The sequence below is a fragment of the Sorex araneus genome, chromosome X (genome assembly GCF_027595985.1).
Source record: "Sorex araneus isolate mSorAra2 chromosome X, mSorAra2.pri, whole genome shotgun sequence".
Classification (NCBI taxonomy): Eukaryota; Metazoa; Chordata; class Mammalia; order Eulipotyphla; family Soricidae; genus Sorex; species Sorex araneus.
In genome coordinates this window covers 55,210,696-55,226,633 of record NC_073313.1, presented here as the reverse complement: position 1 = coordinate 55,226,633, position 15,938 = coordinate 55,210,696, and the positions used below count along the sequence as shown (strand labels likewise).

Below are 15,938 nucleotides of genomic sequence, written 5' to 3'. Positions count from 1 at the left end.
TTGGTGAAATAAAAAATACATATTAAATATAAAGTAAATATTTATTAAATATCTTTTTTCATCTATTGAGATGCTCACACTTCCAATAACCTGTTGTTACAGAAAATTACAGTAATTGATTTTCTGAAAAAGAATGTTTGGCTAAAAAGATAGTCCAGAGCATAGGGCACTCGCTCTACATGCAGCCAACCCTTGAGTATTACCAGGAATCACCCCCAAACAAAACGAGAAACAATTTAACCAATCTTGAAGCAGAAGAATAAGCCTATTTGAGTTGATAATTCTATCTTTGTTATGAATTGCTGATTTCAAACAAAATTTTAATGTTGGACTATTGTATGTATATTTATGAGTTATATTGTTCCTTAATTTTATTTCCTTAAAGGTCTTTTTCTAGTTTTTTTCAGGGTTTTGCTTATTCTATAAGATACTTTAGAAAGTATGACCTCTTGAGATATCTGAAAGCATTTGTACAGAATTGTTATTTCTTAATTTTGTTTCCTCATTTATGAGGCTGAAAGCATTGATTATTGATTTGAAGTCATTCATCTTGTCTTATTGAGTAATATGTAGGTGTAGTCTGCCCTATATTTTGAAACATTTGCACAATTTGTGATTCTATCATTTCAATAAACATCTGGAGTACACAGGAGTGACTTTGTTCCTGGTAATAATCCTACTTCTAAAATGTATCTGTGAGATGTTAAGTTAACCCCTCTACTATACCTTGGATTCATGTTTGCTGAGTGTATCATTCTTATTCCGGTGGTCACTAAAACAAAAAGCTCGGCAAGAGTCATAGTACAGTGGTTTGGGCACCTTGCACACAACAAGCCTGGGTTCAATCCCCAGCACTCCATATGGTCCCCCAAGTCTGCCAAGTGTGATCCCTGAGCTGAGAGCCAAAGTCCTGAAAACCACAGATGTGGCCCCCACTCCGAAAGAAAAAATGCAGAAGGCCACTAACTATACAGTGTATCAGCCACAGAAATTTTATTTGCTACACTTCTGGAGGCTCTGCAATCAGAGTTCCGATGATCTTTCTGTTGTCACCCATTTCTGTTTGTATCTTCACATAGTGAGAAAGAAAAGGATGTTCCAGGAGTTTCTTTGTTGAGGGGGTTAAAACTCTTATCACTTTTAATACTTTCTTTGAAAACCATGGTTTACAAGGTTGTTCATAATATACTTGTTATGGGCTTTCAGTGTTTCAACACCAATCCCACTATGAGAGTTACCTTCCCTCCACTATTGTCCCCACTTTCCAAACCACCTCCCAAGCCTACCCCATAACAGGCATTTAGTAATTTATTTTATATTGCTTGTTACAACTAAAAGGAAAAGAGAATTATTTAAAAATGTTTCAGTAAAATAAATTTTGTGAAAATAGTTATTTCACACCACTAGGTTGTTAAGTCCTTGTCTGAGAATTTGCTATGCTGTTTGTTGCAAGTTGAGCCTTCTCTGTTCCTGTTTTAGTTCGTTGAGTTTAATTAGCTTCTATGTTACTTTCCCATCGAATTTGGTGTGCTGCTACTGGAATTTCAGTATTGTGGAATTTGGAGGTGTTGAAGGGCTGCACTGTACAGAGTACAGTACAGAGTTGCACTGTCGAGAAACTTCAGGATCTGTAGAATTGAATCAAAAAGTTGACATGGCAGCAGTTGTGGTAGGTGAGTGTGGCTGTCAGGGCCTCAAAGCAATAGGGCCAGAGAGTGAGAATGGCATTCCTCTGTCACTTTGAGAGGACCTCAGTGTTCTCATTCTGACACCAAAGTACCTGGGATTTTCACAATTTGGTGTCTCTGCAGAGATTATCAGTGAAGCAACAGAGTTGGTCAGTTGGCATGGTGGCAGCAGTGGAGTGTGGGTGTGGCTGGAAGCCTGCCCTAGTGCCAAGGATTTTCAGCTGGAAGACTGGTGTGTCCATTAATTTTAGCAGTTTGGCTTGCATATCCTCAAATTGCTTCATAAATTCAAAGAGCAAGGCTAGTAGGTGAGTTCACATGACGACCGCTATGAGAAGTGGCGTGGCGTTGACCTCTTGAGTGAGGCCAACATCCTGTACATTCTCACCTTCTAAAACCCAACCTTGCAATCCATTAAACTTTAGAGTTAGTGTTACAAATATGCATTTTGAAATGGACACATTCAGACCACAGAGAGAGTTTTAATTTATTTTCATTTTAAGTTACTGAACCAATTGGTTACATATTGGACGGGGTGAGGGGTCATACCCGGCAATGCCCAGGGGTTGCTCCTGGCTCTGCACTCAGGAATCAATCCTGGAAGTGCTCAGGGGAACATATGGGATGCTGGAAATCAAGCCCAGGTTGACTGCATACAAGGCAAATGCCCTACCTGCTGTGCTATTGATCCAGCCCCTCAATTGGTTACTTTTAATGTCAAAATTTTGGAGAAGGAATTAGAGTTTCTTCTATTTTAGCTAACCAAATAAACTTGACGTTTAAATTTATGCATTTGCTTCATACTATTTTTATACTAATTTTGAGATATCTGGAAGGAATATTTCTAAGCCTGGTTCCCTACCCCCTGCAAGGATGGCAGGATGTTATAGCAGTTTGGATCATCTTTCCATATTTAAATCGACCTGACCAAGAGGAAGCTGTACAAAGTTGTGTGCTCCATCTCTTACCTTAAACAAACAGATCTCTGAAAGCACGATTCTGGGCCAAGGAGGGGTAGGCATTCAAGCAAAGACCATCTCTACCTGGATTCAAGATTAAGGAAAGATACAAAAGACGTAATCCTCCCCTACAGGGAAGAGTATATGACCGAAGAGATGTCCAGTTAATTTCATTATCATGTGTGACCTGTACTCACAAGTGACTGAATAATTTTGAAACAGTTATTCTTCAGAGACAAAAGGACACTTGATGAAGATCATTCATGCCTTAAAGAAACATACTTAAAGCCCCACTTGGACACAATGTCTTACTTTACAGAGCCTGGAGACACACAAAGGTGATCTACCAGTACTTACCTGCCAGACTTTGTAAGACAAGAGCGGTGGAAGAGTTTGAATCATCAAGCACTGGGATACAGAGGCAGCCTCTTCACCCTACACCCAGGGATGTGTGTGTGTGAGAGTGTGTGATTTGTGGCTTAAGCACTTGAATTATCGAGTGTACAGGCATGTACGCTGAGCATCGCAGCTAGAGCCTCATTTCGCTTTGCTCTCTATTGAGCTCCAAGCCACCTCTGGAGTTTGATCATCCCCAGAACTGTCATGCAGCCACTATAAATACTTAGTCTTCCTCATCTGGCCGGCCACTCATTTCTTAATATATATTAAATAGAATGATACTGGTGGGGATGTTATTAGGGGGAGAGGTCTGCTTACAGAAGTCTCTAATATGGCACAGTGCTTCCCAAAAGAGAGCCCTGAGAAATGAGAGCCCAGCTTGGCAGTTAGCTCTGAGACAAGCTCTTTGGTGCAAGAACTCCCAGTTTCCAGGTTGCTGAGTAGACAGCCCTGCAAGTCAGACACTAGTTGTGGTTGCCAAGGAGAGATGAAGGTGACATGAACTAGGGAACTAAGTGTGATGATGGGAGGAAGGTACATGGCAGTATCTAACTTTAGAAGATGTACAGTTGAGACAAGCATGCCAGGTGATGGAGGTGGTATCAAGAGAGAGAGGCAGCAACCAAGGACTGCTGTGAGGGTCTCTGGCCTGAGCAGCTGGGGAGACAGCCTTTGACTGACTTGGGCAACACCAGAGGCACAGATGTGTGGGGAGTGAGGTGGATGGGTTCACCATTGGATTTGCTGCGTATTTCATGCCTGTAAGATTCAACCTCTACGACCGGAGTGACTTGAGGCAATAACATACACAGTCTAAGGTAGGCAAAAGCCTCATCTGGGACGCCAGAAATATAATTAGAGAGGAAATGATCACTGCTTAACCCACTCAGTCTATAAGAATGTTCTCCTTAAACTCAACTGTGCTGTTTTTCTGCTCGGCCCTCTAGGTAAAATGACATCCCTCCACTTCCCCTACTTCTCCTGTGCTCTATGTGTTTTTGCCAAGCAGCATGTAATGGTAGCAAAGAGAAATGGATGAACTGAAAGTAACATATCTTTATTATCACGTCAGTGCCCACCCCACCCACCTGACTCTCAGAGACACAGCCTGCCTTCAGATCCTCCAGGCTCCCCCCTGCAACCCCATATCCTTAGTCTCTAACCTTCAGAACCTGGTCTCTAACACGTTTCTTCTCTCTCAAAAATCATCTCCAGTGTACCTAATGCCTCTGCGGCTATTTCTAGATGGTGAGAAGATGATCACATTTGTGAGTAACAGATCAATTTACCACTACCTTCATTTATAAATATCGGATATTTGGGGGTCACACCCAGTGGTGTTAGAGGCTACTCCTGACTCATTCATTGCTGGGAGTCAGTCCAGCACTCCCTTATGGTGCCAGCTAGAACTCAGTCCTCCCACATGCTTTGCCTGTGCTCCAGCTCTCTGATGACTTCCCCAGCCCCTTTGCTTCCTTCGCTCACTTCACAAAAGCATCCATTGCTGTGCAAGTTTTCATTACCTGCAGATTAAAAGCAAATCTATTTTCATTGGGAATGAGTTTGGACAGTTTCAAAAGGTGCCATCTTGTCAGTTTTGCTATGTTAATAATGTTGTACCCCAAAAGACCCTCAACCTCTAAACCCCTAAGGGCCCTGAACCCCTAAAGACCCTCAATAAAGACATTTGGACCAGACTTTATGTTCCAAAAATGGCTCCGCTTGGCACTTGGATAGGCTTGCCACCACAGTTTGTCGTTTCTCCAGTAAGCTGTGCAATAGCTATTAGATCTCCAGGCCAGGAAGTCAAATACCTTCTCTCCCTTGGCTGAAGGGCCAGAGAGCCCTCAACCCCAAACTAACTGAAATTTTCCTGTTCACTATTGGCCACACCCTGCACCACATAGGTGTATTCCAGCTCTATGAAATTACTCCTAGAGGTGAGAGAGTGGCTGATCTGGCCTTTTACTTCACAGGGAGGACTACTTGAATTATTCTGGGTTATGCTCTTAACCCCTTCATTCCCTAAGGCTGTGCTTCCTCCTGGGTCTGAAGGTTGACAGAAGCACTCTGGCTTAGGTATGACAAGGACCCTGGTCCATGGAAAAGACAGAGGGACTGAGATAGGCACTCTCTAGGTACCTTACCTCATTGCACCAGTTCCTTCTCTTGGGCAAAAGTAAGATGCAATTTGAGATATTAGTTGTTTTTCTTCAGAAATCCAGTTCCTCAAATATCAGAATGATGGTTTGACAATCCCTGCAGGAAGTATTTCTCCCTTTGCCTTTAGTTGGTGGTTCCCTGGTTAAAGCTGAGACAAATAGCACAGAACTTTCTATGATTATTGTCATATACCCAGGATATGATAGCACTGTAGCACTGTCATCCCTTTGTTCATCGATTTGCTCAAGTGGGCACCAGTAAAGTCTCCATTGTAGGACGTGTGACAGTGCTTCGATAACATGATATACTAGAGGTAAAATATCTCTTCGACAGGTTCTGAATGTGTTTCTGTGGTTTTATAGTCCTCTCATCACTTCCCACTTTGTTTTATTTTATTTTTTAAAATTTTATTGCACCAACTTTAAAAAAAATTTTATTAGTGAATCACCATGAGTTACAGTTACAGACTTACAACTTTCCGTGCTTGTGTTTCAGTCATACAGTGCTCGAGTACCCATCCCTCCACCAGTGCCCATTCTCCAACCCTGATGATCCCAGTATCCCTCCCACTCCCCATCCAATCCCCCCACCCCATCCCACCTCTGTGACAGGGCATTCCCTTTTTTTCTCTCTCTCCTTTTGGGTGTTGTGGTTGCAATAGAGGTATTATGTTTGATCATGCTTGTATCATGTTTGATACAGTCTACTTTCAGCGTGCATCTCCCATCCCCAGCGGATCCTCAAACCAACTTTACCTAGTGTTCCCTCCTCTATCAGAGCTGCCTTTTCCTCCAGCATGTGAGGCCAGTCCAAGCCATGGAGCCAACCTCCTGGTACTTATCTATACTATTCTTGGGTGCTAGTCTCCCATTCTGTTACTTTATATTCCACAGATGAGTGCAATCTTTCTATGTCTGTCTCTCTTTTTGACTCATTTCCCTTAGCATGATACTTTCTATTTTTACTGTAAAAACAGGTAAATAATTCTAAATTTAGAATTAATATTCATAGTCATTATGTTTTTATTATTATTATTTTATTTATTTATTTTTAATTGAATCGCGATGTGGAAACTTACAAAGCATTCAGGCTTAAGTCTCAGTTACACAATGATCGAATACCCATCCCTTCACCAGTGCACATATTCCACCACCAAGAACCCCAGTATACCTCCCCTCCCACCCCCACTCCCCAGCCTGTGTAGCTGATAATTTTCACTTTACTTTCTCTTTACTTTGATTACATTCAATATTTCCACAAAAAAACTTACTATTATTGTTGTTTGGAGTATCCCCCCCAAAATCGACCTGCTGAAAAGGAAGCATTTAATAATTTGTTTTCCATTGATGAGAATGAAGAGATATGAGGTTTTGGATTTCTGTATTTTAGTATTTTAGTAACTAAGTCCTGGGAAATTTCTGCCAGTAATTGCATCATTGCAAGCTCGTACCTCTGTCTAGTGGTCCTTATAAGATGGCGGTCACCATGTTTCCCCCCCTTCCCCCAAAAGGAAAAAGCCGAGAGAGAAAAACCTTTCTCCTCCTGGGGTGGTGTGGGGCCATGGCTTAGTTCACAATCTAGAGACATTTCTGCAAGAAGCTGCTCGTACCAAAAGTAGTTTAGCTGGCCTCCGGGATCATGGTCATACAGCAACAGAGAGACCGCACCCATGTGGCCACTTGGGTCACATCTCAGCGTAGAGCGGCGCCGGTAATGCCCCTGTCCTGATATCTCAAGCGCATCCCATTGCTACAACTAGCATGATACTTTCCATGTTGATCCACTTATATGCAAAGGTCATGACTTAATCTTTTGTAACAGCTGCATAGTATTCCATTTGGTACATAAGAAACTATGTACCAAAGTTTCTTTAGCCAGTTATCGGATCTCAGGCACTCGGGTTTTCTCCAGATTCTGGCTATTGTAAACAGTGCTGCAATGAATATTCGAGTGCAAATGTTATTTTGACTATACTTTTTTGCCTCTCCGGGATATATTCCCAGGAGTGGTATTGCTGGGTGAAATGTGTGCTCAATTTCTTTTTTTTTTTTTGCTTTTTGGGTCATACCCAGCGATGCTCAGGGGTTACTCCTGGCTTTGCACTCAGGAATTACTCCTGGCGGTGCTTGGGGGACCATATGGGATGCCGGGAATCGAACCCGGGTCTGCCTCATGCAAGGCAAATGCTCTACCCGCTGTGCTATCGCTCCGGCCCCAGGGTGCTCAATTTCTAATTTTTGAGAAGCACTCATACTGTTTTCCAAAAGGGCTGAGCCACCAATTTTTATATCCAAAATTTGACAGAACCAGGCATGACCCAAATACCTCCCCCAAATAAATAAATAAATAATGAAAGAAAGAAAGGAAAGAAAGAAAGAAAGAAAGAAAGAAAGAAAGAAAGAAAGAAAGAAAGAAAGAAAGAAAGAAAGAAAGAAAGAAAGAAAGAAAGAAAGCATGATTTCCAGGAAAAACACTTTTCCCCTGCAAAAACCACTGGGGACACATCCTCAGGAGATGTGAGAGAGGACAGAAACATGAGACATGGTCAGACTTACATTTATTAGGCAGTGGTTCCTTTTCAGGAGTATGTAGTAATTAGAAAACTGTTACAGACCGCTTTACAATCTAAATTGCACAAACACTGAGGGAAGGTGGCGTCATTGTCCAGATGACAGGAGTAAAGCAGATTCTGGGGTGAGCCCTCTACTGCAATCAGATCTGGCCCGAAAATTAGTTACAGAATTGTGCTTACCTTTCCAATTTCATTATATCAACGGACTTTTTCTGGATGTATCAGGTTGTATGGTTGGGGTAAGATTGTGTGGGTTTAGGAATACATTCTGACACTAAGGTACATTTTCTTGTTTCATCAAAATCTGAAAAGTGAATGGCCAACCTTATGCAGAACCTTTCAGGGGACCTACCGAAGAGAAAAAGGATAAAAGGAAAGAATTTTTGTATTGAGGGACTGCACTTTTTTTTTTGTAGTATCCTGGATCAGCTCCAAGGCCCAACATAAGCAAAGGCAAATGCTCTACCACTGAGTTACTTTCTAGTCTTTGATAACTTTATCTAGAGAGCAGTGACTTTGGCTGGTGTTGCAGTCTACAGGGCCTGATTTTCTTGCTAGAACTGTGTGTGTTCCCTTCAGCACTGCCAGGAGTTATTCCTGAGAACAGAGCCAGTAGTGAAATCTGTGCACAGGCCAGGAGCAAACCCTGAGCAGGTGGTCCCAACCTGCCACCCTGCCAAAAAGAAGAAAAACAATTCATTTTACCTAGATTGTCTTAGCCTTTGAATTGTTTGGTCTAAGTTATACCTGGAGAAAGTATTCCTTCCAACTAATTCCCTGGTTGAATATTGACTAACATCAAATATGAGAACCCAGGTGGTTTATTTTCTGTAACCAACGGGAGGATGCAATCCAGACTTAACAAAATGTTTCATTTAAATTCAACCTACCTACATCCCAAGGGAAGTTTTCCTCGAACCAGCTAAGAGATCCAGTGTTCTGAAGGAAACCGGAACTCTGGACTGAGAACTTTATAACTTTCCACATGGTGATTCAATAAAAAAAAACACAACATGAACTCTGGAAAGCAGATAACTGAAGAATTTCAGAGTCCGGAGAACCTGAGTTTTGTGGAAGCTGGTAAATGCAAAGCCAAATCAAGACAAAGAGTGAGACATATTGGCCTGAGGCCATTTGTATTTTACTGGTCACCACCACTACCCAACTGCATGACCTTGAATGATTTGCTAGCACCCCCATCCCCCCGCCTCGTGATCCTCAGAGATCTAATTTGAAGATAGGGAGAATAATATATATATTATATAATATATTATGTAATATATAATTTATATATAATATATATAATATATCTGTTAGAGATCACTGGGGAGAAACTACTCTGTGTTCTGTGTTTTGAGGAATGCTACCCCATGAAAGATTTCTGAAACACTAAGTTTTGGGAAGCACAAAGCCTGGAGCCAGCACCCCATGTTTTCTTGGGAGTGAGGACAACAGCCGGGCACCCGGATCCAGAGAGAATAGTATAGAGGATAAGGTGCTTGCCTTCCAAATGACTGACACCAAATTGATTCCGGGTACCACATATGGTCCCCAGAGAGTGCTTGTATGACTCTGAAACACAGCCAGGACTAAATCCTGAGCACAACCAAGCATAACCCGAATACCTCCCGCAAATCAATCAATCAATCAATCAATAAAAGCTAGCAGATGCCCTTCTAGAACCTCCTTTCATTCATGGATTAAAGGTTATGAATCACGTGTTCTGTACTCACTCAATCTGGACTGTCTACTGTCCATGCTTTTCTCGGATGATCTTGAACTTCACCAGATGTGGATCTGAACTTGTTGGAACTGCATCCTGTAATTCTCTTAAGGGAACCATGAGCAAATATGGGTCCTTGGTCTTTCTTTCTTTCTTTCTTTCTTTCTTTCTTTCTTTCTTTCTTTCTTTCTTTCTTTCTTTCTTTCTTTCTTTCTTTCTTTCTTTCTTTCTTTCTTTCTTTCTTTCTTTCTTTCTTTCTTTCAATTTCCTCTGTGTGTAAGTATAGTTGAGATAACATGGCTATAATAATGTTCACCTTTTTGTGTTTGTTGTTGTGGGCACACCCAGCTGTACTCATGGTGTGCTCCTGGTGCAACACCCAGGGATCACTCCTGCCAGAATCACGGGACCACATGTAGTGGCCACGATAGAACCCTGGGTGATTTCGTGCAGGGCAAGAACCTACATGCTGTACTATATCTCCAGCTCAGTAATGTTTGTTTTTATGTTGTCCTCATCTTATTGCTTCACTTCACAGAACACTTTCCAATTCCAACCAAATTATAGCAAGAGGTGAGGTGTCATCTTGACATTCATAGTATTGCATTCCGTTTATATACCACAGCTTCTTTGGGGGGTCTCACACACATGGTTTAATCCTGGCTCCATGTTTAGGGTCACTCCGTTGGAATTCCAGGAATCATATTCCTAGCAAGCAATCAAAATGAAGTGTGTTGCATGCAATGCAGATATCTTAATACATGTGCTCTCTTTGGTGTCATCGTCAATCTTCTCAATCTCCTTCACCTTCTTCTTCTTTCTCCTTCTTTTCCTTCCCCTTCTCCTCCTTTTCCTTCTCCTCCTTCTCCTTCCTCTTCCTCCTCCACCTCCTCTCATTCTACTTGTTCCTCCTCTTCCTTCTACTTCCTCCTCCTCATCATCCTTCTACTTCCTCCTCCTCATTCTCCTCCTCTTCCTCCACCATTTTCTCCATCCTCCTCCCACTCCTCCTCCTCCTTTTATTTTTTTCTTGGTGCTGGCGATCAAGTTCAAGTCCCCATAAATATCAGGCATGTGAAGCGTGTATCCCACCACTGAACTTCATTCCTCGCCCTCCCCAAGCTACTCTCTTTCTCTCTTTCATTTTGAGCTTTGTGGTTTGCAATAAATGTATTGACAGGCTATCATATATATGTATATATATGTATACATATAGCACTGCACTGTAGCACTGTAGTCACATTCATCAATTTTCTTGAGCGGGCACCAGTAACTTTTCCATTGTGAGAACTGTTATTACTGCTTTTGGCATATCAAATATGCCACAGATAGCTTGCCAGGCTCTGCTGTGCAGGCAAGATACTCTCAGTAACTTGCCGGGCTCTCAGAGAGAGACTGAGGAATTGAACCCAGGTTGGCTGTGTGCAAGAAAAACGCCCTACCCACTGTGCTATCACTCCAGTCCAGTATCTATCTATCTATCTATCTATCTATCTATCTATCTATCTATCTATCTATCTATCTATCTATCTATCTATGCATATATATAACACTGTAGGACTGTCGTCCTGTTACTCATTGATTTGTTCGAGCGGGCACCAGTAATGTCTCCATTCTGAGACTTGTTGTTACTGTTTTTGGCATATTGAATAGGCCATGGGTTTCTTGCCATGCTCTGCCGTGCGAGAATATATATATCTTTACCTCTTTTCAGCACTCAGTTCTTGTGCAGAATGATCATTTCCAGCTATCCTAGTCACCGTTCTTCCTTCTCTGTCCTAACTATCCTCAACACACCCAACTTTGCCAGAGTTTATTCATTCATCTGCTGTTGCACACTTAGGTTGTTTCCATATCTTGGCTGTTATATTCAGCCCCCAAATGAACCTGGGTATGCAGCTCGCTTTTCACATTAGTATTTGTGCTCTTTGTTAAGATGGCAGAGAATGAACACTGGGTTATGCAGAAACTCTGTTTTTAGTTATTTCACAAGTCTGCATACCGTTTTCCATAGAGGTTGAGCCAAAGGACATTCCCACCAGCAGCAAATGAGTGTTCCTTCTCCACTGCAAACCGATTGGTAAATTCTTCTTGTCTGTATCCAGCAACCAGACCCTTTTATCTTCCAGGGGACAGGTGTAGAAGTAGCTCCAGAGTCCAAAAAGGACAAGTTCACCTTCTGATTTGGTGAGTCTCTGTGACCTCTGTCACTCTCAGGACACTGTCCTTCTCTTCCTCTTGCACCTTGAACCACTTGAACCTCCTCAAACCTTGCACACCCAGAGTTGCCATTACTCTCTTTGCATACATACCCTTGGCTACCTTCAGACATACCTTGAAAAATAGCCCCATGTTTCAACCATCTCCGTATTTTTCTTTTTCACAGTCTAAAGGGGCACCTGTCAGATGTGAGCAACTTACCGTCTGTGTGTAAGGCTGCTGCAGAGAATCTCCCTTCATTGGAGACCTAGTAGGATGGAGAGCTCTAGCACCACAAATACAGGATCCTGTGTTCCAGAGACAAGACCAAAGTCTTTTCTTGCCCTGGACGATTTGTGAGGTTGGAACCAGGACTCTTAGTCCTGTGCATTGCACATGGCTCAGGGGGGCTTGTAGTGGCCACACATGCTCCTTATTCCATTGCCTAGAGATCCGGAAATGCCCACTATCCCTGACGTATCAGTTCCTAGCTACTGAGGGAGACAGACATCAGCCACCTCTGACATGACAGCCCAGTGGAGCAGGAACTGGGATGAGAAATTATGGGTGTGATATGCAGTGACTGTTTTGTCGCCTGTCTGGGTTGCCATGAAGCTGGAGATAATTTCTGGGGAGGAAGTGCCACCTGAGCGGAGTCTTAGTGGGTGATTTAAGGGGACACTGGAGTCTCTTTCAGCTTCACCAAGCAGACTTCCCAGCTTTTCGTCATTCTGAAGGACCTCTCACCAGAAAGCTGGTTTCCACTCTGGGTCTCCCAGATGGGGTCACAAATGCAGGCATTGAGATATTGGATGCTTCTCTTCAGTTCAGTTCCAGTTCTGATCAAACACAATCAGTACAGCACGCCTGGTGCAGGGGTCTCTCTGGGGTGGTGTGAAAACAAGGGTTCCTTTGGTCCTGCATAGTGCCTGCTTACTTACTAGCGCCATGAGATTCCTGTGCAAGACATTGGGTTTTACTTTGGTAGATGAGCCTGAGATATTTGAAGGGGCCATTTTATTTCTTCCTCTCTGCATGGAGGCTAAGGCTTTTCTGAACGCTGGCTCTGGACTTCGCCCTTGCTGTTAAAGCACAGAGGGGAGAATGGTCATCCTTGCTTCTTGTTTGCAGTCTTAGGAAACATTACATCTTTCACCAGTTTGGAGGCGGTTATTTTGTAGGTTGTGGTGCCTTCTGAGACAGCTCAGGAGTCTCTCCTGGTGAGCCTCGGCCAACCAAGCTGGACCTCTATGCGCGAGACCCGGAAGATGCAGTGCTGCTCAGACTCTGTGAGATCGGAGCCTCCCGCACCACACCTTGAGGCGCTCAAGGGACACTAGGGCCATACCTGGTGCTGCTAGTGGCAGGGAGTGCAGTCCCAGGGACAGAATCAGCGCCTGGTGTATCCACCATCCCACTGTGTCATCTCCCCAGACCCTGAACGTGCCCTTCCTCATGGTCCGAAATTCCTCTCTTCCTGATTTGTGAGAGTTCTTTTATCATCGATGGGTTTTCTGTTTTGCCAAAAAATCTTCCCTGCATCTGTTGCTATGGTGCTGCCCCTTCCCATCATTCTATTTGTATTATCTATTTTTTTTCTTCTTGGATCATACCTGGAGATACACAGGGGTCACTCCTGGCTTGCACTCAGGAATTACTCCTGGCGGTGCTCAGGGGACCATATGGGATGCTGGGAACCGAACCCAGGTCGGCCGCGTGCAAGGCAAACGCCCTACCCGCTGTGCTATCTCTCCAGCCCCTGTATTATCTGTTCTTAATTAATTATGTACAGCTTAGAGCTGTGGATGTCTTATTGAAACACAGAAGCTGTAACATATCCTTAAAAGTGTATAATAGGACATATTCATACATAAGAATACCCTTGTCATACCATTGTCACACTCAAGGAAATAAACATATCTCTCACCTCCAAAAGATTTGGGTTTTTTTGTTAACTTTTCCTTTCTTTCTTTCTTTCTTTCTTTCTTTCTTTCTTTCTTTCTTTCTTTCTTTCTTTCTTTCTTTCTTTCTTTCTTTCTTTCTTTCTCTTTCTTTTCTTCCTTCCTTTCTTTCTTTCCTCCTTCCTTCCTTCCTTCCTTCCTTCCTTCCTTTCTTCCTTTCTTTCTTTCTTTCTTTCTTTCTTTCTTTCTTTCTTTCTTTCTTTCTTTCTTTCTTTCTTTCTTTCTTTCTTTCTTTTTCTCTCTCTCTATTCCTTCCTTCCTTCCTTCCTTCCTTCATTCCTTTCTTTCTTTCTTTCTTCCTTCCTTCCTTCCTTTTTCTTTCTCTTCCTTCCTTCCTTCCTTCCTTCCTTCCTTCCTTCCTCCCTCCCTCCCTCCCTCCCTCCCTCCCTCCCTCCCTCCCTCCCTTCCTTCCTTCCTTCCTTCCTTCCTTCCTTCCTTCCTTCCTTCCTTCCTTCCTTCCTTCCTTCCTTCCTTCCTTCCTTCCTTCTTCCTGCCTTCATCCCTGCCTTCATTCCTTCCTTCCTTTCTGTTTAATCACCACGAAAAAGATTCTGTCGATATCCTTTTTCTATTTGTGTGTGTGTTTTCTACAAATATATGATAAGAAATTGGCCCTCCTAGCAACTTATTCCTGGATTTATAGGTTCAATTTATAGGTTCAATTATTATTGAAACGCTGGTGTCATAGTATGAGGGATTTGTCCTGCCACTGAGCCATATGCTTGATCCCATTCCCAACAAAGTTTTAACTGCACAAAGCTGTATCATTAGCTACAGTCAGTCACTCTCTTTCACAGCTCTGAACAGCTTCCTCCCCACTCACCTTTACTCATTTGAGGAGTGAAGGGAGTCCATACTGTGAAGTGCTCAGGGCTTATTCCTGCACACCAGATATATGTGGGGTTATTCCTGTCTCTCTGATACGGGATCACTCCTGGTAATGCTCAGTGGAACACATGTGGTACCAGGGATGGCACCCTGCATCTGAAGCAAGGCAAGCGCCTTGCCCACTAAACTAATTCTCTGGCCCAACAAGTGCACTTTATACACATCAAAAAACTTCTCGTGTCCCCTTTCCTTACCCCTGGCGTAGGGATATTGAACCACCATTCTATTTATATGTAACACTCACTGTCTCAGAAATCTTTTTAAAAAAATTTTATTTTTTTTTATTGAATCACAATGAAAAAAGTTACAAAGTTTTCAGTTCAAGTTTCAGTCACTTAATGATCAGACCCCCATCCCTTCAACAGTGCACATGTTCCTCCACCGAGAACCCAACTTTACCCCCCTCCCCCTCACCTGTGTGGCTAATAATCTTCACTTTATTCACTCTATACTTTGAATACATTCGATATTTCAACAGAAAACTTTTATTATTTAGAATTTTCCCCCAACAATTAAACCTGCTGTAAAGGTATCATTTGGTAATTTGTTTTCCATTGCTGAGAATGAAGAATATATGAGCTCCTGCGGCCACTGTTGCAGCCGTGCGGTTTTGCATTTCTGATATTTTAGCTCAGTTCACAGTTTCGTGTGCGGCTGCTCTGGATCTTGTCTGGGCGGAGAGCATATGAGTAAGACCCCAATCCCAAGATCTCCTACGCACCACATCACTGCAAGTTCGAACCTCTGGGTAGTGGGTTCTAGAGGATGGCGGTCACCACGTGGATGTCACCCGGCAGCTGCATGCAAAGCAAGCTCCTTGCCCACTATACAATTTCTCTGGCCCTACATGTGCACGTTATAGACATCAAAAAACTCCTTGTGTCCCCTTTCCTTACCCTTGGCCTAGGGATATTGAACCACTATTCTGTTTATCTGTAACACTCACTGTCTCAGAAATCTTGCAGCATTTGCTTTTCTGTATCTGACATCTTTCATTTTGCGTCATGACGCCAGACTGACCCATGTTGTCACGAAGAGTTGGAATTACTTCCGTTGTCTAGGCTGCATACTGCCGCATGGTATACAGACATTGTCTTGATCCAGTTGTCTGTCAGGAGACAATCAAGCTGCTTCATGACCTTGGTTACTCTGCAGTCAGTCACATGTTCTAGCGCTGAGCCATGCCCTGGGATGGTAGTTACTGTGGAAATGCTTCAGTGACTTGGGAGTACAGAGCTCTTGGAGACTCTCACCTCAACTCCTTGCATTCCAGCTCAGTGGAGTGACCATGTCATAGGGAAGGAGTCCTTTGCTCTTCGTATTGCATGCCAAAGGGATGCAGTCTGTCCACAGATGTCCTTACTCTTGAAATGCGTGACATCTGGT

General features: G+C 42.9%; 1 protein-coding gene across 6 annotated transcripts in view; it reads left to right on the top strand.

Moving 5' to 3' along the window:
• The window catches only part of LOC101539144 (protein FAM156A/FAM156B), a 67,453-nt gene that overhangs the window by 30,760 nt on the left and 20,755 nt on the right, over positions 1–15,938 (top strand). The gene's annotated exons all lie outside the window — the stretch shown is intronic.